This window comes from Acanthopagrus latus, chromosome 1, assembly GCF_904848185.1.
Source record: "Acanthopagrus latus isolate v.2019 chromosome 1, fAcaLat1.1, whole genome shotgun sequence".
In the NCBI taxonomy this organism is placed as follows: domain Eukaryota; kingdom Metazoa; phylum Chordata; class Actinopteri; order Spariformes; family Sparidae; genus Acanthopagrus; species Acanthopagrus latus.
This window is the reverse complement of record NC_051039.1, coordinates 3,671,600-3,693,650: the sequence shown is the minus strand read 5'-3', so window position 1 is coordinate 3,693,650 and position 22,051 is coordinate 3,671,600. Positions and strand designations below refer to the sequence as shown.

At 41.9% G+C, this 22,051-nt stretch overlaps 1 protein-coding gene across 6 annotated transcripts in view; it reads right to left on the bottom strand.

Annotated features, from left to right (window-relative positions):
• elfn2a (extracellular leucine-rich repeat and fibronectin type III domain containing 2a) overlaps positions 1 to 22,051 on the bottom strand; it is a 195,851-nt gene that overhangs the window by 153,461 nt on the left and 20,339 nt on the right. The window contains exon 2 of one of the 6 annotated variants that reach the window (XM_037114129.1): positions 7,172 to 7,280. The exons of the other annotated variants lie outside the window; for them this stretch is intronic. The gene's annotated coding sequence lies outside the window, so the exon portion shown is untranslated. The remainder of the gene's footprint in view (positions 1 to 7,171; positions 7,281 to 22,051) is intronic. 6 annotated transcript variants of the gene reach the window in all.

Below are 22,051 nucleotides of genomic sequence, written 5' to 3'. Positions count from 1 at the left end.
AAAAGAAAAAAGAAAAAAGAAATCCTCGCTTTCTTCTTGGTCGCCGCTCGTACCATCCAGCCTCCCGTTGTCTTTGTCTGAGTGGGTGTGTGGATGACATTCGGACGACCGCCACACAGCTAGAACCCACTGCGACTGCTACCCACAGTGCACTACTCCAAACGGCCTGTTGATATTTCCTCCAGCCCGACAGCCCCATGCTACTTGACTGGCTTTTGTCAGCGGGGACAAAGTCACACCGATGTGCTGATTAACAGGAGAACACACAGATGCAACACTGACCTCATCGTCTCTCTAGCATCCAAATCCATGATGAACTCACCGCTCAAACAAACAGCACGTGTAAAATTGGCCCGGGGAAAAGTCGATTAAAAATGCACTCCTCTGAGAAAGACACTTAATCTGGCCAATGGCTCCGGTGGAAATGTTCACTTGCCATTTGCGAATGAGTAAGCGTGCTTTGTCAGCTCTGTCTGAATTAATACAAGCTGATTTGCAAATCCCAGGCCATGTTAGACCGACCCTGAATTCACACCAGAAACAACACGTCAGCTGCGGTGCCAAAGACGCGTCGATCCATCCAAACAACAGCAACCATTAGAAATGTTTCACCGCGGCCAACGCTGTCCTCACAACCAGCTGTCCTTATAGCTCCTGAGGCGCTGAAGCAACAGTGGATACGAGAAAAACAACCAGTCTGCTGGGTGGACAAAAAAATGAGTACATGGGAAGCAAGCAGGGGGGAAACAAGGTGTACAGTAGAGGCATTTTGTTTACGGTTTCATCTCTGTTTTTTTGAGTCTCAACTTGTTAAATACTGATGCTTTGGGATGGCGGTCGACCCGACCAACGATCCCAAAGTGCAAGTATCTCGCAACCTGACAATGAGATTCAATAATATTTCAAACTCAACATGCAAAACATGGTTCGTTATGCAGAAACATCTGGGAAGGTGCCGCTAGAACATTTGTGGAACAGATTAGACGAACCATGCGTCTGTCACCGTCTATTAAGGGTTTACTTCAACCAATCAGATCAACACAAAGCAGAGCCTGATGATAAATCAAACTCTTGCTGAAGCCAGCGGAGAGAAGAAGGGGAACATATTTTACATCAAGGAAAGCAGTCTGTGCCGTTCTTTGCTCTTCTTTCAATGAAACATACTCTCTAGTTCTGATGTAACTGATGCTGAAACAGCTACGCTAACCCGTTGAAGAGTTACCACCACTGCTGTGTTTTTTAAACACGGCTGTTTTCACTGGTCATCACGTCTAAACCACACCAAGAGCTCCTCAAAGGAGGCTTATTGGTTCAACTAAGCCTAGCAAGACGGATGTGTAATTCCAACTACCTCAAAATGTAGCTGATTAAGTAAAGCAAGAGCTGTTTGGGACACACAGTGGAGCAGATTTAAGAGGCTGGATCAGACCGAAAGCAAAAGCACCTGAATCAAGCGGGAAGCGAGCACTGCTGCATGTAGGGGAAGTGTGAGGGCAGTGAGAGCACACAGCTACTGTAAGCCCAGGAGGGAAAACATGTATCAGTCAATCACCCATCGCACTTTTAAAAGCAGGCTCCACACAGTACCAGAGTCAGTTTATAACACTATTAAAAGGTTCACAAGGCGACTATAGAGGAACATGATTCTCATTCCCAGGTTGTCAGATACCAGCAGTTTGGGATGGTGTCGGGTTTCTGCCCCCCGCCCTCTCAGTGTGCTTCAATAACATGACAGAACTTTTCAATTTCACTTTCAATTTCATACACGGTGATGTAAAGAGACAATTGAGGAATATTAAAATGAAAAAAAAAAAAAGGCCCCTCATTAGGAAGCTTTCAGTCCTTGTTCTGGCATTAAATGTGATGTTATGTGAACTGGTCCATCAGATCTATTAACTTTATTCAATTATCTTTTCATTAGAAGTCCGAGGAGGCAGTCAGAGATTCTGTGGAATGTAATAGTTTTCTAAGAGTGGGAGGAGGAAAAAAAAAAAAAAAAACACTGGCTGAAGTTGTCGTGAGCACTGAGCAATTATTCCAGATCCATTTTCTACAAGCCATTAATCCGGCGCTGAAAACATCGCTGTGTGATAACTGCCCTTCATCTGAGTTGTTTAGACGTTGCAAATTGAAGCATGTGTTTTAATGGCACGTTGCGAGTCGCGAATCATCTTAACGGCTTCTGGGTTTCTTCTTCTGCGGAGATATGAAGCCACCGTTGACTGTGCTCGGAAGAAAGTGGGGATAATTATCTCGCAGTGCTCGTGTGGATGAAAACGGACACGGCGACGGCACCGTCTTTATATAACATACAAACATACACTCAAACACTGCACATCCTCATCATATACACGCCCATGAGAGGACTTGAACATTACATCTCAATGAGCAAAACAGTCAGCTGAACAGCTTCCCCTGGTTCAGAGAGAAAACCCGTCTCACTCCAACACCATTAACCACCACGACATCACTGTCTGTTTAGCTCTCCCTCATAATCACAGGATCAGCCGCCGACAGACATCAGGATTGATGGTGATGGAGGGACAAAAAGACACACCGGGGGGAAGACGGGAAGAGATGTGTGCCTCGTGAAGAAGGGTGGAGGAGGGTGGAGGAGGGTGGAGGAGGGCGTCGGCGGCTGAGGGGAAGGCACGCGCACACGGCCATGTTGGCGACCTCGGAGCACGTGAAAAACAGATGACTCAACGGGATGAAATAAAAAAGAATATAATGCGGCCAACGCAGCCCTAATGTTGAGAGAGATGTAAAGTGGGAGGGAAGGCAGGCGGGGAGAAGAAAGGGAATTTATTCTGAGCCTGTTTGGTAATGTATAAGCAGAACAAGAGAAAGAGAAAGAAGACGCGGCTGATGAGCAACACACGGATTAAAAATACAGTAGAGATGAGGAGAGCTACTGTAGGCTGCTTTTTATCTTCTCTTTAGCTTTGAACCTGACTCATCTTCCTCCTTCCCTGTCACCTCCTCCATCTCCATCCTCCCCTCTTCCATGTTTTCTATCTTTTTTCTCGAAGGACTTCGGTCCCCGACTCATACAACAGCACATCACCAAGGAGATTACCGGCATGCTCGCTTTGAATTCACCACCACTTTTCACTTCACTTGGCTTTCGCAGCTATTGTCGCCCCTGTTTCATTCCTGTCTTTGTATTCTCCATACAGCTGTTCTCTTCTTTTCCATTCACCTCTTTTTTTTTTGCTGTTAGTGGAAAGTGAAATCCTCTGTTCAGAAATTGTCTGAACAGCGAAGAGATTACCGGAATACTTCATTTTAAAACCCACCAGTTTTTTTTTTCCTCTCCGCTTCTCATCCTCTCCCTTCTTTTTGCTACTTTTTTTTTTTTTTTTTTTTTTTTTGCTTTAGGGCAATTGTTAACATGTCGCCGCATAGAAAACGACATTACATCGCAGTCTCATCCGCGGCCCAACAAAGAAACCCGTCACGTGTCACTGTAGCATATTGAGTTTTTTGGAGATCAGAAAGTATTGGGAGACTGGTGTGAAATGCATCATTCTCTGCAATTGTCACCGAAATTGAATCAGTAGCAATCTCACAGTCGTCGCATCTGATAGAGAGGGGGAATGAACAGACAAACAGCAAAGAATCCAATCCATCAGAACTGCTTCCTTACATCATTCTGATTTAATAAAAACCTCTCAGTTTTCATCCTACTCCCTGGTTTATTCCTCCTTCTTACTCTTTTTTTTGTCTCTCTCCAGACTGTAACAAATCTTCTCTCCATCTCTTAATCTGCCTTTTTCTCACTCGCTTTATCTCGTACATCCTTTCTATGTTCTCCACCACCCACCTTCTTCATGCCTCCCAAATCTTCATCTTGACACGTGATTCGATGAGCTTCGTCTGTGTGTTCGCTCCCATCGATCCCGATTGACTCATCGTCAGGGGGTTTCTGTGACCCTTCTTTAATTGGTCCTGACAATGCACTATGGCTAATCTATGGCTCAGATCAATCTGATGGTGATGAACAAGAGTCAGGCGTGTGTGACTGTGTCCCACAATGTCAATTTTAGCCAATACAAATGGGACATTGTCAATAACGAGGCCAATGTATGTGTGCAGTCAGTTTTACTAAAGCAGTATTCTAAGTCTTATATTAGATCGCTATACCTGTACTACATGCCAGGTTTCTCCAGAAATCAGGTAAACATGGAGGAACTTTCTAGTTTTCATTAACAGTAAAATATTACTAAAATATGATAAAACATACAAAAAGGGGAAATAAAGTATAAAGTCATGTCTCTAAGTGTCCATGGTGAATATTTTCCCCTCCACATAAACACACAAAAGATTCCTTGACATGTGGAGAGGAGGAAACAACCCTGTGATCGACAGCCGACCCGCTCGACCACCTGAGCTGCGACCCCACCATGAAAAAGCACCTCTCATTGGAGGGCTTGGACTCAATTTCCAGTAATATTAAGAGCTTCGAAGCAACATGCAGTACAAATAATACCACTGCACTGTTATTACAACTCATTAGCATCCTGTAGCTACACTTTAAAAGTACTAGCTAACAGACCATTGCTCGGTCAACTGCTCTTAAATTATTTTTTAGTTAATTCAATTGCCATCTTCATGTTAAAAGACTAATCAACTTAGTTTGCTCAGTTTTATAATGATAATGAGATGATGTTAGCTTGCTGGCAGCATTGCTGCAAATATAACTGCAGTAAATCATAGTTTCTAGTTTCATGTTCAGTTTTGTTATACTTCTTTACATGCTGCTGACAATGCTAACTGGGGTTATTGGCAAAGCAGGTCGAACAAACAAACAAACAATAAAAACTGCCAGCCAAACTGCTTCTCCTGGGGGGGAAAGGCAATGTACAAACATGTCAGCACAGTCACTGTGTCCTGCATCTCTTATAACCAAATGTCATAATTTGGGCTTACTAGTTTTATAAAATGAAAAACTAAATTGTACCACGTCAGTCAGAGTTGAGTCTCCCAATAAAAACATTTAAGGGATAGTTCAGCATTTTGGGAAGTAGACAGAACTTCAATGTAACGTATTAAAGAGCCAGTGTGTTGGCATGAGACGACTTGTTAGCTATATTCACTGTGAACAGAGCCTAAACGTCACCTGACTTATAGGATATCGACCCTCTGATCTCAAATAAGAAAGCAAATTAGTGTCTTGCCAAAAACGTCCTCGTCACACTGAGTGCACGCTATCCAGGACAAAAGTTAACAAGTAAACAGGACTCTGTCACTCCGGGTTAATAGAGGTAAAAAAGTATGACAGTAACCTTCAAAGTCTTCAAGGAAACTCTGCCTACACACACACACACACACACACACACACACACACACACACACACACACACACACACACACACACACACACACTATCCATGCCCTGGAGGTGTGCCAAGTGGGCATAATGAGTGTGTACCCTGCATACGGCTGCTGGGGAATCATTAAACATGGTGGAGAGCGGACTCTAAAATTCTTCCTAAACATTGATTCAGTTTTAATAGCGCTCATCAATGCAATTAATTATTCTCAGCGAGTCGCTGCTGGATCTGATTTTGCTTAGACTTGATGACATCAAGGTTACCTTTGCTCGCGTTCAGTGTCAACTATTTTGGATAGAAGCCTCCTTCAAAGGAGGATGCCAATTAAATGTGTGTGTGTGTGTAGAGTTAAACATACACACACACACACACACACACACACACACACACACACACACACACACACACACACACACTCGCCCAGATGATAAGTAGACCTGAAAAAGTGATGGACGCCACAAGACATGGATTAATGAAGAATGAGCCAAACGTGGTCCATTAATAAAAGTAGGAAACAATAAAATAAAGTGGATTTGTGCAAATAACCATTAAGCCACTTTATATCTGTACACAGCACTTTGTTTTGTGTCTTTGCTAATTATGCTAAAATACGTTGATAAATGACTTCATTTCTTGTTATTAGCCTTGTATTTTTTTTTTCCCCCTCATATTTCCCACCATGATATGTTCGCTGGCCAATTAGGGCTGCTGCCTGGGGTGAGAGTTGGCATGGAAACCCCACACAACAGGCCAAGGTGTCAGTGGGGGGCAGGATATGGTGGGTGAACAGAATATAAATACCGCAGCGTACGAAAACAACAACAAAAACATAAACCCTGGTCGGAGTCAAAAGCATATGGCAGCCCTCGCTGCGCGGAGCAGGAGGGACACGAGCAGGAGCTCATGGCAGCACTTTGGAGGTGGAACCAGAAGAAACATAAAGACCTCCTCTGGACAACCCACCCAGTGTTTGCACCATAGTTTCAGTGCCAAATCAACAATTATACTTTTACTTTCTTATGAGATCTTTCAGTTGTGTCTACAAAGTTCTCCGTATGCTCTGATACGGGTATTTGTTTCAGCTGCAACCTCTGTTAGCAAGCTGCCAATACTGCAGTTCCTCTCTTGTCAACATAGATTGCTGGTTGTTGCTTCAAGCATCAACCAGCAACCGGTTCCAAAAACATGCACAACTAGAGCTGCTCCTGACAAGTAAAAGCTCTCAAACCCACTGCTCATATTAAGAGATACTTGACCATTCAAGCATGCATTCCTTTTTTTTTTTTTAGTGCTGAAACACTTCGATCACAAATAACTAGATACAGCAGGACAGCGAATGTGAAGATTTCCTATTAAAAAAGAGCAGACAGGTGAATAAACACAGATGAAATGAAGAGGAGATCATTACGGCTTTGTTGAAAATGTTTTACACTTGACGTCCTTGATTTGTCATAAATGATTTGAATGGATCTTTTTGAAAGGCTGAAAGTGTTCAGTATGGCCAAAAGAACTGCTTACCCTTTCAATTTCTATTACTGACTAAGTAACGTCAAGTTCAGAAATATTACTGCTCAATCTCGAGCCAGTCTACTCGTCCTAAAGCAAAGCATTTTCCACTCAGTCTTTTTTTTTTTTTTTTTTGGTCGCTTGAAGTGTTTCAGTTTAAATTGTAGCCAGCATGAAGTCTGTTTCCTTCACTGAGGAGATGGATTTAATAAAGATGTTCCTCATGAACGGACACACAAGCTTAGCAAGTTACAGCAAGAACAAGTGAACTACTCATTTTCAACAGGGCCGGGGTGTCTTGAATGTGCACTTTTATCCCAGTTGTATACCTTGTCGTGTTTCGGATTGTTTATGCCCAGAGTGAGGCTCCACACTCTCTGGTGTACGGCTGCCAGGACAGCGGGGCGATCAGAAGCCTGCTGGGTGTTCAGGGAGCATCTGTGAAAGATTTTAATGATGTGGGAACAACGTAAGGACAGGCACCAGTTGACCAAATGTGGGCAATAGCCAAGAGCACCGCAGCCTCTCTGTGGGACGGCGGGAGACTTGCTGAGCCCAAAGAGTGCAACAGATATGGAAGGGCTTTCTTTCTTTCCTTTCCTTCTTTTTTTCCTATCTGAGTTGTCAAAGTGCCAGTTTGTGATTCCACTGTAATGTTTGTGGCTCCGTTATCTTATCCAGAGTGATTTGATCAACTTTGCCTGGAGGTAAAGGGCGCTGAGTTAACAGCAGCCTCATGTAACGAGGGCCCACAACGATACTGCAATGAGTAACAGTGGATGCAGAGACGTGCCGACAGAGAATGTACAGGGTTCACTGAGGCCCATAAACATGTTTGATGGACCAACCTGATATCTGAATGACTAAAAAGCCTTCCAGCTGAGACGAATCAGACACGGTAAGCCTACAAAGCTGTGAGAGCTTCAGCAAATATTTGAATTCATTGTAGCTTCTGTTTTTTGCCGAATAATCCTGGATTAAAGGATCATCAAAATGAAATACCAAAGCTGCAAATGAAAAACGGATCATTTATCCCGAACATTTTGTCGCTACAGAAGGCCACTAAATATTTTGCTTTTATAAAAAAAAAAAAAAAACAGTGTAATTCCAGGATCTTTCAGTGCACATGCTTCCTGTTAGCATTTTGAAATCCTGAGTCGAGAGCTGCAGCAGCAAATACACAACGGGAGGTCAAGGAGCACGACAAGTCGGATGACGACACAGAATGTAAACAGAACCACATCCGATCATTATTTCCAGGCAAGCTATAAAAATACAGCCCTGATTCCCAGAGAGATGGAAGCTGTGCAAACATTAATAAAAACAGACTGTGATACTTTGTTAATCCCCTTTGACATGTAATCAATTGAAAACATACCTCATCAATGTCATTGAAATTACCAGCAACAAATTTCAAACAACCCGAGACAGACTGAGTGATGATATGATAACACTCTTCATACCCCTCTAGTCTTAGCTTTCCATGAATGGCTCCGTGGTAAAATTAGCAATAATAAGTAACACATAAGGTATTGTTAGACTTTCAAAATAAAGCTTGCTAACAAACAGGTCACGTATTTTGACATATAAGAACTTGTGAAGCGGTCTCACGTTGATTAGATTTGGCCATTAAAACCTACTTGGTTAGGTTGAGGAAAAGATCATAAACTGGGTTAAAATAACTAAATTCACTCATGTGACTTTGACTTGGTCTTTAGACTGAAGCGCTACAGAATTGGTGCTAGAGGGGCAACTTCAGCATCAAACTGTAAAGTTTTGGTCCACTGGCTGCTGTTTTTGACGCCTTGAGAGTGATTTTACTAGCTGTTCAGGAACAATTGTGTTTTACAAAGCCTCTCAACCTTTTTGTAATTGGTGCAGCCTTTTGTTTGTCTTTTAGATATGTTTACAAAAATGTAAATATAACGTAACTTACGATGGATCCGTCCATAAGAACAAAGCTACCATCAGCAGCTGGTTAGCATACTCACAAATTAGATACAAAGGCTGTAAACAAAGGGAAACAGCTCTGTCGGATTGCATCCATGAAGTCTAAATCTTCCACCGCCCTTTTGTTGAATGTATTCTGCCCCCTCTCCCTGCCTGCATCGCCTATTGTGTGGGACAGAATAATCCATGCCACCTGGGGTTGCAATACAATACCTATTATTCCAGTTTCTTTCAGTTGTTCATGTGTACAGTAACACCTACATGGACTGTGAATGCACACTCGCACGCCTCAACCCACATCCACCCCGGGGCGTCATTTACATGCTGGTTGTTTTGATGCACATGTGGCGCTTCATTTGCATAATACTGATTTAAAAGGGCTGATTGTTTCCTGATTGGCCAGAGCGCCCCCTTCCCGCCTGTTTAATCATTCATCTCGATGACCTGCGCTTAATGGGGTTGGCCCACCCGATGATACGCTTCGCTTCTCGCAAACGGCGGCCCGCACCCGTTATCTAATCAGTGAACTGGTTGTGAGTCGATTTCACTAACTGGTGACATATGGGCGATGTGTTTCAGTCATTAAAGCCGTCATCACTCAACATGAGGGATCTGTAGCAGCCAGGTAGACTGCAGTACACAAGGGTGCATTTTCAGCCGGCAGCTGAGGGTTTGGGTTTACTTCTTCTAGGTTTCCAAAATTCACAGAGACGCTTTCCTTCCAAATTGCTATATTTATGCATCTCTCAGACTCATTTTATCGGATTTATACAAGCAGATTAGTCGATATAAGCTGCAGTTATGTTCTTTTTAGTTGTTTACTGCAGGTAATATCTGGAGAAATTAATAGACTTAATACTGCCGCTTATTTTGGCTGAGCAATATCACCGTCTGACGATTCATCTCAACTTTGCCATACTTTCCCATGAAACACGTTGTGAGCGTGATACTGGTCGCTGTGGCACCTGTGTGGTGACCAGGCAGCTAATAAGAAATAATCCCCGCTGCTCAATGTTTCTTTTATACCGTTAAGCTTTCATACCACTTGTAAGAAAACGTTTCACTTAGTACACTCACGTCAATATCAATTATTTCAAAGCCATTACACTCTGGAGGGAGCTCTTTACTGTCATTATTGGTGGCTTCGTTGCTGCCAGCGGTTGTTATTTGCCACACCATTTTTTTACCAATAATCAGGATGAATGATTCCCTGGTGGGGTTTATTTTTTAACTACCACTGCTTACTTCAGCCCTGTGCACTCTGTTAAAATTAATCCCTCCATCTGAAAATTACCCTCAAGTGAGATTTTGACCCACAACAGTGCTCAAAACATCTGTACATGTGATATCTCATTAAATTACAGAGTGTAATTAGCCACTCTGTCTCTGTGAAGGGCAGCCAAGACTGACGCTCGTCTACGATATGTTATAAAAAGTAGGGCCCATGTGGTTTATTTCATACAGTGCCTGTTTGCCAAGGAGGGAGGTTTAATTTAGCCTCTTAGAAAAGATTCCATTTTCCCCCTCAAGCTTCTTTTAAATAAATATATATTGATTCATTATACTCAGACGGAGCCTTTAGTGTCACCCTGGACACCTCCAATTTTTATACGAGAGTCAGTAAACTGGATTTGGGTGAGTTTTGGGGATTGACAGAAACGTTTTATGGGGGGTGAAATTGGAGCCGTGCTATCATAAATGGACTTAATCCACTGGTCCTCTTAGGACAGCCACAGGACGGACTGATAATGGTTCACGGTGGATTCACTGACATGTATTTGGAACAGAAAGCCAGCCTGCAGGTATCTCAGCGAACAGAGATTTGTACCAGAGAAATGTGTTGCCTGCTATGTGCATATGCCTGGCTTCCTGTTTACTTCCCTGCAAGTTAATTGAGTCACACAGGACTCACCACTACATCTCTAAAAGGCAGCGCAGGTGTCCCATTAATCCTACTGTTTAATTCTGCTTGGAGTTAATTATACTTAGTTCCAGGATCAAATTGATTTGTCTTGGTCATGCAGGAGCAGATTAACTGCATGTGGCCTTGTTTCATTTATTATTTTTTTGTTTCAAAGTCATATTGGAAATTGTTTGTGGTGTAGCGAGAGGTTACACACCTGCTGAGCCGATATTAATAACAACTATGATTTTGCTGTAACAAGTGGCGCTTGCAGAGAGCTGCATTTTAAACATGCCTGCCTTTCATTCAGAGCTACTATTCCATAAATCTAACAGCATTTAAAGCATATACAGTCAAGATTTGTTTGCGGAATCCAGCCTCAACTTACAGTACTAAAGTCAACTTTATCATCATTTCAACACATAAAAAAAAAAAAATTGGGGAGATGAAGGGAGCTGGCAGGAGGGCATCTGTAGAGCTGTCGGCCTGCAGCCCTGTTTGAATATGATTTAATGCCACCAGTCAGCCAATCAGGTGATGTATGAGCCACAAATGATGAAACATAAATGAAACTGCTGAAAGCCAATTCAACTGCGACTGCTGCAATTAAAAAGGTCCAGTGTGTAGGATTTAAACGGTGAATTTCCAGATTACTGAACAATCAGAGCACTTTACAAACCTTACTACACATTGCAGCGGCTTTCATGCTCTGCAATTTGGGGTTCAGTATGATGCCAAAGACAACTCTGACGTGCAGCCGGGGGATCCGTGCAATGAGCAGCCCACCCTCCTGATTAGTGGACGACCTGTTCTACCTGAGCCATGATTTAGCAGCATCTTTAAGTGATTCCACTGAATGCAACCAACTGAATACCCCTCACTCCACCCCTCCCCTCCAAGTGTGTAGAACAAACATATCGTGGTGGCAGAAAACGTGATAGGCCCTTGCTAGCACCGGTTTTTGGTTTGACTGTTTTCAGCAACTGAACCGTGGTGGTACAAAATGCTAACGGGTAGGAAACAAAAATAAAAGTGACAAAAACACAACAATTCCTAGTGTCAGAATCACAACGACAAAACAAGAATAGCCTAAATCGAGACGAGTAGAGGCAAATATTTCCCAAACTGCACCGCTAAGGTATCTTTAAATAGAGCTCCGCTTGCCTCATAAATGCCAACTTCTTTCAGTCTCCTCACTCTCTGCGTGTGATTCACCTGCCTGTTAAAATATTTAAGTCTCTAGCCCAAACTGAGATAACCCTGATGGCATCAATGCGACACCATTAGTCATTTTTCTCTGACGTGACAGAGCTCCCACTAGAGCCACTACAACATTATTCTGTTTTCACAGGCTAAGTAAGACTCCTGACGGGGTGCTCCTTTCATTGGAAGGTAAATGAAACCCCAAAACTAATAAGGTAATACAAGGAAATGTAATTGATTGTAATTGATTTTGAAGGCCCATGTGGACAACAGATGACAATGGTGCAACAGAGTAAGCTTTCTCTTAGTGCAACACCAGCAGACTACCTCAGTCTGTGAGACTCCTGAATTCATCAGCAGATCACAGATCTCTACCATAAAAACATAGTATTAATTATATGACTTATCCAACATGGAGCCCCTGACAGGCATTCAGAAGAACTATAATAATAATATGGAACTAGCTGATCTTGCTAATGGACTTGTTTGCTTATGTAGGTCATACAGAAGCATCGCTATTAAATCAAGACTGTTTCATATCCACGTAAAAGTTCTTTGCAGTATGTTTAATAACCTTGTTTACAAAATAATCAGGACACTTTGTAACAGAAATAAAGGACAATTGGTTATTATTAGAAATGCTGTAGCTTTAATTCACTGTAACGTCCTACTTCTCCAACCGTGATGCATAAATTCATACTGGCATCAAATGTTTGTTGTAGTTATATAGATTGAATCTGAAAAAAACATCCAATTTAAACATACTTAAAAAGTAGCTGCAGGCTGTGACCAGCAAAAACAGTTACTTTCAGTTTTGTTTGACAGCCACTCAAGTACGTCAGTGTAATGTATTCGTTATTATTGATGTTTCGCTGCAGTGCACGATAGCCCCTCTGTTATGTGACAATGTGTTGCATTGCATTGTATTGCATCACACTGCTGCCCTCTCGCTCTGCAGAGCGTCGGAGTCTTTGGCGGCATGCTGGGTAAACACTGATGTCACCCTCTCAAGTGCGGACTCTGGCTTCACACCCGAGCAAACACAAGTTACTCCGAGGGACGGTTAATCGCCGAATCTCTTCCCTGCCGCACTGCATCACACTTCTAAGAAAATGGAGGCCAGCGGTGTAGTGTGCAGGAGGTGAGAGATGTGTCTTTGACCGCCACATAAATAGTACCATGAAAGCACCCAAAATAACTCAAAAGTATCTGTGAACCAACTGTTCTATTCTTGTTACCACTTCCTGCCTCAGCATTACCTTCCAGTTCACACACACACACACACTGACATGCCAGCTCAGATGTGCCACCTGGGGACGCAGAGGAGAGAGTCTGGGGAAAAGCAGCAGGAAGACCCTGGGGCCTCGTGTTTTATGTGTGTGCCAGTTAATTCATGTCGGCGTCCAGAAGCGCGCGTGTGTGTGTGTGCTTGTGCTCATTGTTAGCCTTTTGTTTATGAAAGCATCAGCGAAATGTAAATGTGATGTATGTATTTGTGTCTATATGCATGTGTGCAGTGTGCAGTTCATACGGGGCCCCAGGGAGACGTGTCAGCACATGTCCTGCTGAGTTGCTTATGTGTAAGTGTAAGTACGCGTGGGATTTTCAAGTGTGTGTGTGTGTGTGTGTGTGGGTGCACAGCATATGCTGACTCTTGTATGTACATGCATGAAGTGGTAAGTGGCAGGGTGTCATGCTGTTGGCAGTGATGGTGAGAGCGCAGCTGCGAATGGTCATAGCACAGTTCTACATTGTCAATGTGAGTGTTTCTGTCCTTGCGGAGTTGAAGCACCTGCTCTTAGTCCTGAAGGTGAGACAGCAGGAGACTCTTTAAACTGTCGTATCATGACAGCAGATGCTCTCTTGTTCCTGAGAGTGAGCACTATACAAAACGTGCTTCAAATTGTATAGAGTTGGCACATATCCCACAGCCCTATGTGCTGACATTTCTAAGACTGTTCTTAAAATTAGTCCCTATGTTCCCACATTTCTAGGACATTTTCAAAATTAGGTCTTGTGTTCCTACATTTCCCTTCAATTTAAGGGTTAGGGTTAGGGGTTAGGGTAATGTGGGAACAATGTGGGAACATAGATGGTCTTAACCTGTGCATGGGTTAAGGAAATGTGGGAACATAGGCACGCTCTCGACAAGGTAAGTGAAACTGAATAAAAGCCTTGATCAGAATGCTGCTGAGGTGCTCTCCTCTCTACAATGTAACGCACAAAGACATGGAGAAGCTTCTAACAGCTGGGGAAGGTGTAAATTATTGTGGATGGTGGCGAAACTGTTTCAGCAACAACTCAGAGATATTACAACTACGTCTTCAGAAAAAATCATTACCCGGTGTGTTGAACGTATAATTGCTGGTGGCATTTTGAAGTATCTGTTCGGTTGATGTCCAACGGCGCTGAAATCGAATCGCTTTCTGTTAATACGAAAGGTTAAGTATGGTAATGTCTTGTTTGGAAATTGCAAAAACTATGAAGGTTTAAGAATTGGAACAAATGGGCATATTCTTGGAACACAGTATCAGACACTTGTAAAGGAATACTCCGGCCAAAAATCAATCTTTTGAGTCAGTGTTTGAAACATAAGTACCTGGTCTCCCCTCAATCGTACGGGGAGGTTTGCTCAGATAAGCACAAGCAGCCTACAGCACTTCCACCAGGCAGGACTCATCACTGGGAGCACTATCTGTGTTGGGTTATGTGCATCCCTGGATGATATCTCCACTTTTTAGTGTGTCACACAAATGAAGCACTTCAAGCACTGACAGAGAAAGGTAGGCAGGGGAGAACAGAAGGGTTAAGTGTCACATTGTGCCCCCTGGTAATGCTTTTTTTTTTTTTTTTTTTACGGCCATTATGAATCACCCGGAGAAGAGGACAGAAAAGGGTGACAGCAGCTGAAGTGCAAAAAAAAAAAAAAGTCAGGGTTCCCCAAAAGAGTAAAATTTGAAATGTGCCAGTACTTTGTGGCGGTAAGTACCAGCCCACATCAAACACTGTTCTGAATATTAAATACCAAAAACCATGGATCATTGGCAGTCAAGTGGATAATGTAGCATGAGCTGTTTAAGTAGTTTTATTATCTACATGTGATTTGATATGTAAGTCTTCATGGGAATCCACTGTAACTACGTCGAATCTACACTGCAGTCTCCTGCTGAAGTCCAAGCTACAAACATTTCAGATCCAGTTTAAAAGCTTAAACTGTGTATTTGATACTAAGAATCAATATTTCTGATGGAGTATCAATTTACTTCATCCGTGGCTGTTCCCTGCTGTGGCACCCCGCATGATCTGATATTGCCACGTTGGTGAACTTCCTGCAACATCATAACGTTGCTCCAGGACCACAATCCAAATGACCAATCACAATTTTTTTGTGATGTTTTCACTACGTAAGGGGACGAGAAAAAATACAAAAATGTGTTCCCCTTTGTGACAGGTGGTTTTGAAAAGTCAAATGAAAGCATTTTCACCAAAATCATGATTTTTTTTTCCTAAACCTGACGAAGTAAGATTGTTGTGTAAACTTAACCAAGCTGCAACAAAAAAAAAACTGAAACTGTGAAATGACTCAAAATATTTAGTAAATTCAGTCTACAAATAATAAATCAACCATACCACTGTAAGGTAAACATGGGACACAAACCTCAGTTGTTGTTGTTCTTGACCCATCCAACCACAATAACTCGCTTCTTTTGCTGACTTTGTTGCTGTCTGGTCAATTGCAATGGTCCTGGAGCAAAATCTATTATGATGTAGTAACAACACTAAAATCTTAATATTATATAAACCACGGTACACATTTTTGTTTTTTTTTCTTGTCAAGTCTAGACGTGGAGCTGACGCTTGAATTGCGATTAGTATTTTGTGTTGCTGACTGTTGGTATAAAAGCTGTGAAATCCGCTTTGTTTAGCTTGAAATGTCCATGTTCTGCATGTACTCTGGGCTTGATTTGGGACAAATGCATGCAAGCCAGAAGTGAAACAAATCTTATTACTGTACTGCAGTTGATCATGTGCGTGTGTGTGTGTTTGTACTGTAACTGTGAGTGTGAGAGAGAAACACTGAGGAGATCACAGAGCGAGATAGGAAAGTGGGAGTTGGGGATGACAGGCGAGGAGGATTATAGCAGCCATGTCATCACACACACGAACGCACCTATGATGATGCTGGCACTCTACCCAAATGTGATTCATCGCCATCGCCATCACCATCGCATCACCTCATCCACGTTCTCCCCCTCACCTCCTGACAGTTCACTGACCTTTGGGTAAACCAGGAGGAACCCAGCCAGCAACAGTGACAATCAGCCAACAACAGACTGTTTGTCCTCTCGCTCCTGGCATGACAAACATGGCAGGAGGCTGCAGCCAGTGAGTCAACACACTGTGACCGACTAGACTGATGGGCAATATGGCCAACACTGACACTATTTGGAACTGGAGCTGGCAAAACAGGATTGGGGGTTCAGGGGAGGTCCATTACAGCAGATAAAAATAATGAATCCTATTTTAAATCATGTGAATTACACCTACGCCGATGATGTATTCTTTCCAATTAAATTTAAATATGCATCATTAGTAGGGCACTGAATTGGTTAGCATACTGTATACCTCTAATGGTATGGTTTAAAAGGCTCTCTGGAGTAGAATAATGTATTAGATTTAAAGTGGCTGATTTATTTTTCAAATCTTATTATCAACAGATTTGATATGCACGTCTTATATGTGCATATGTTTTTTTTTAATTGATTTAAAGTTTTCCTTTGTCTGTATATTATGTGAACACCAACAATCCTCAGAGGCTAACCCGTAAATGTGACGATAGTAGGTGTTAAATGTTAACTGTGCTCCATTCACTTGTGTATTAATAACCTGATGTATTCTCTTTCTCTCCCAATTGTTGAATTCCTCCATTAGTAAAACAACAGTAGTGACGTGAAGACAATAATCTGTGGATAAAGAATTTGTAATTCCGATAGCAACTGAATCCCATCACCAGCTATCAGCGCTAGATGTCAACACTGCTCCAGTGCCCACGGACTCTGTCAACATTGTTTGGGTTAAAACCAATTAATCAGCTCAATGAAATAACGTCTGTTCACTTGAATAGGATTTATCTGAAGGGGACTGATAAGAGGAATTGAAGTGGACTGACCTGAAGTGAACTGGAATGGCCACTGCTGCTACTGTCACCATACAGTTGTTTACAGCATGTGCACTGCCAGGCAGGCAGGCTAATATACTGCTGCATTCAACAAGTGAGGTCATGCACCGCTGTTATCTCACAAATCAAACTGTTTGTGTGTGTGTGTTTGTGTGTTGTTAGACTTGCAGTAAATCTCTGTGGGGACCAGGAGGTATACCTGTGACGTGAGGACGTTTTTGACAAGTAGGGACATTTTGTCTGGTACCCACTTCATCAAAGTGTTAATTGAGACTTGATTTTAGGGTTGATGGTAGAATGAGGTTTAGCTGAGTGTCAGGTTTCCTTCGTAAATGGCATACATTATACGTCATGTTTTATGGCAGCATATGCTCCCTGCTCGTAAACTTTTATCTGCCAACTGTCATTTCACCATGCCATACCACCACTACGTTGGATGTACATTTGGGATATTTTCTCCATATGCTGTCATTCATCTACCCACTGGTTCTACTCTGAGGTCCATGAATTCTTTGAAACAACAAACCCCTGATGTGTTTGATGTCATCACCTTTCCGTGGTAAAGGTGTTCAGCATCAGCACTCACCACATTTTTATTCATGACTATACTGGGTATTCCTGTTGATGGTAGGAGAAGGAAAAGTCAATAAGTAAAGATTATACACACAGAGCACGGATGTTAAGATTTCTCATATTGGACTCTCTGGACTCAAGTGCTGCCTGCAAGATGAATTTTATGAGACAGAAATACACTTTAAAATGCATGAAGTCGGGCTGAATTTTTTAAGAGCCGAGTGGTTTGACTCATGAAACACCTGCCCTGTTCTTAGTCAGCTGTCCCAATACTCAATAAACTGGCAAACAAAATCATGAGCCACTGACCTGACCTTTATTGTTGACTGTAAGGGGGGGGAGCATCACACACACACACAGGAAATGGATTTGTCTTGAAGATGGATGAGCTTGTGGCAGTATCTTTAGACACGTGGGTTACACAAGGTTGTAAATATTTCATTGTATTGCCCAATAGGAGGAGAGAGGTCAATATGACAGACAAGAGTTTAACAGAAAACCAATAATGTTTGGTGAAGGCCACCATCCAGTCCATAAAAGTTTTTTGTCTTGGTCAGTTCAATTACTGTATGAAGTCAAGACCTTAAAAGGGACAGTTCACCACAAAAAAAAACTGATATTTTTCCTCCCCTGTTGTGCTATTTTGGGTGAGTTGCAGAGATCTGGACATATCGGCCATAAAGATGTCTGCCTTCTCATGAATATAATGTAACATCATGGCACTCGGCTTGTTGTGCAATGTCTCCGCAGAAATCATGAACCCGTTTCTCAAGATAATCTACAGACCTTGCTGTGAGGAGTTTAATGCCATAGATATCTCTGCATGGTGATACATTTGGCAGGTGTAGAAAAAGACATTGCTGTTGAGTTTTTTCAGCTATACTATTGTTATTTTCTTTTATTTTTTAAGCACAACCAGCCAATGCCATCTAGTTTAATTTTATTTGACAATGGGCAGACATCTCTTAAGGGTTGACCACACCAAGAACTACAGCATAAGCATAACTATAACAGCATCCACTCTGATGGATAAAATCAATATGTAAGAATGTGTTGGTAGCTTAGGAAAAGGGCTATTTATGACATGTTATGGCTGTACGATGCAATGAGAAACATACCAGACCTACCTGGACTATACAGCTTTGAAATTATTAAGTTAATGAGCCAGTGATTCAATTCTTAAATAGGAGCCAGTCTTCATAATTAGCATTTTTATTTTTGATACTTTAAGTAGTTTTCATGCTATTGCCGTATTGAAAAGAGGACCTTTAATTTTTACAAAAAAAAATATATCAGAATACTTCCTCCATCATCTCTCGAACGGCTCATTGCTTCTAAACCCTATGTCCCACTTTACCCATACAACCCATTCATTACATCCTCACAGTTCTAGTTTGCTTGATATGAGATTCTATAACCCAGTGACACAAGGCAATGGATTTCAGAACTGCCACGGAGCAGAGGGACCTTTACTGCTTAGCAACAATCTCCCTTCGAACAGAGAAGTCAGAAATATCTCAGAGAATCAACGGAGCTATAATTCCACTTTGCTCAGTTTCATGACTTTCTTCGATGTATAGCTTTGGGGCCCTGAGTGAGGTCTCTGCTGCGTGAAGCAAGTCAGACAAAACCAAAGCCTTCACATGTGTAAAAAAAAACAACAGGCTTTCATGGCAGGGCCAAACACTGAGGCTACTGCCAGGCTGATGACACGTCCAATACTGCCAGCCGTATTAAAAATTGATAGAGCCTGCCAGAGATGGAAAATGCGAGAACGAGGGGGGGGTTGGAAAATAAAGCAATAAGAGAGAGGCGGTGTGGTACAGAGGGAAGGAGGGTGGTGGTGAGCAACGGACATGAGAAGCTGAAGGGATAAACAAAGAGAGCAGGGTTGGAGAGGAAGGTGTAGAGTTAGGTGTGAGGATTGTGGATTATTGAGTTATGTCACCAAGACATGACCTGACTGTCCAGACGAGATGCATATGTGTGTGTGTGTGTGTGTGTGAAGAAGTTTTTTTTTTTTTTTTTTTCCTGTGTGTATCATTAGCAAGAGAGAGAACGTGAGGTCGAAGGGAGCAAGCAGTGTTGGAGGATTCTTGTTGCTGCGCAACTCAAAGTCAGCAGAAAATAGCATTAGCTACGAAACCTGGTAGGGAAAGAAAGGAAAGGTTAATAGTGCTGGAAAAGATGGAGCTGGCAAGGTCTGTGTTTGCATGTTAATCAGGAGACGATGAACCCAAAGCACGTAAACCTTTACGGTTTATTCTAATGTATTAACCAACAGATAGTGCAACATCAAGGGTTATATCTGTAGCCACAAACATATGTCCCAAACCAGAGGCTCAAATGGGGATTGGGGAGGAAATGCAGACAACTTAAATCAAATTAAAGTTAATGCTACTTTTTAAAACTGTGTTGATTCCTTTGATCTCCATACTCTACTTACACCTGGAGGTGTAAAGTTTGACCCCATTCTCTAAAACAACCAACAAGTTGAAAAGCCGAACAGAAGGAATAAAGTGTTAAAATGGTAGAGCAAGTAAAGCTGCAGGCTTTAAAGAAATACAATGGACATGTGAAGCACAGAAAATGAAGGTGACTCAGCCTTTAAATCAATTAAGAATTAACATATTCATTGTAAGCACGTACAGAAAGCCTTAATAACTGCCAGAAGACATTTTGACTTGTAATGGCAGGAAAAGCAGAAAGAAACTGACTTAATTAACGATGACATTAATTAACAAGTGTTCTTAATTGCACTTCGTCACTTCCTTCCTGCTATGCCAAGCCATGATGTTTGCTTTTCCTATATTGACATGTCAAATGTTTGCCCTAAAAAAGGCCTATAAAGCAGTGCTGACACTGACATACTGAGTGAGTACACTGTATAGAATGTAAAATAGAAAGTGTTAAGTCCTGCAGTGCAAAAACAGTGGCGGTACCTTGCTTTTGTGCCTGATGTTGGTATTTGTCATTGCTACAATCAGACTTTCAGCCTTAATGTAGCAATCTCGAACATCTCAGTCGATTTATACCAAATACAGCTCAATACAACAGCTTACAGAATTCTGGGAGCAGCAAAACAAACTGTTTTTGTTTTAATATTGAAGTCAGCAATCAGCCCTTTTCCATTATTCAGTGAGCAAGTGTGATCTTACTTTATGCTGCACATGGCATAAGTCTGAGATCAGCAGGGCACAGTGAAAGGAGTTAATTACCTTGCTGAGAAGGTGGAGGTGTGCAGCCATTCACCTGCAGCTCTTCATCTCACTGCTCACTTTTATTGCTTGTTTTTGTTCCATTTCTTCCTGCTGTATTTCAAACTACTTATTTACAAATTGCAATACATTATTCAGCAGGGCACCAGCTCAATCACCACTGTGTAACCTCATTTTAACAGACATATTTAATTGAAAATGTCTAAGTTCATCACTTTAATCAGTTCAAGAACTACCTCCAAAGCCAACTTTCCCCGTCTCACCTCCCTCCTCTTCATCTTCTGCCTGTTACTTGAACTTGACGTGCCTTCTGCACCTCCTCCTTCCGAATTCGCTGTACTTTGTTTACCGTTCTAATCTAGCATCTCGTCTTCAGTAAGGCAGAGCTGGGCTGATTATAATGGTGTCATAATTAGCTGATTAACGATGGAGGGCGCTCATCGAGGATGCTAGCCAGACGAGAGGATACTTGATTAGATAATTACAATCATGTGTATGTTTCAATACTGATACGGGTATAATGTCATACGTTGAAGCCACCATAGCGGCTCAATCGATAATCCTACATTTACGATTTTTGTGATTTTTTTTTATACCTTTTACTTTCTAATCTTACTTGTTTAAAATATTTGTCAACATCATTATTTCCTCTTTTAGATGTTTGAGTAAAATGTTTTCCCGAGCTTGACGGGTTTCCATTCTCTCACTCAAACCGCTCCTTTAGTTTCCGTTGTCTTTTTGGCATATTTTTTTCTGTACAAGAAAACCAAGTGTCCTCCCTGAAATATTACGTCTGTGGGCTTGAATGACATCAAATAAAGATGCTTTTACTGCTGAAAAGTTAACTTGCTGCCATACTGCTCGAAGCTGTTCCTCCTGTGTGATTTCCCAGCAGAAATGTATCCAGATTTTTTTTTTTTTTCTCCCCCTGCTGAGATTCCAGCAACCAAAAAACAAAACAAAAACTAGAGTGGTTTACAGCAAGACGCCAATATACTCTGTGGGTTTTTGAACGTTATTGTGAAGATATGTGAGGAGTCCCTGTTGTGAACTTGGTTTTCATAGAATTACAAGGTGTTTAATTAACTACATTTGTCATCTATTAGCCGCTGAAAGTAAGTGTGATGATTCCGCTGCAGACTCTTTTTTCGGGTGAAATGTTTACTTTCACAGTTGATAGTCT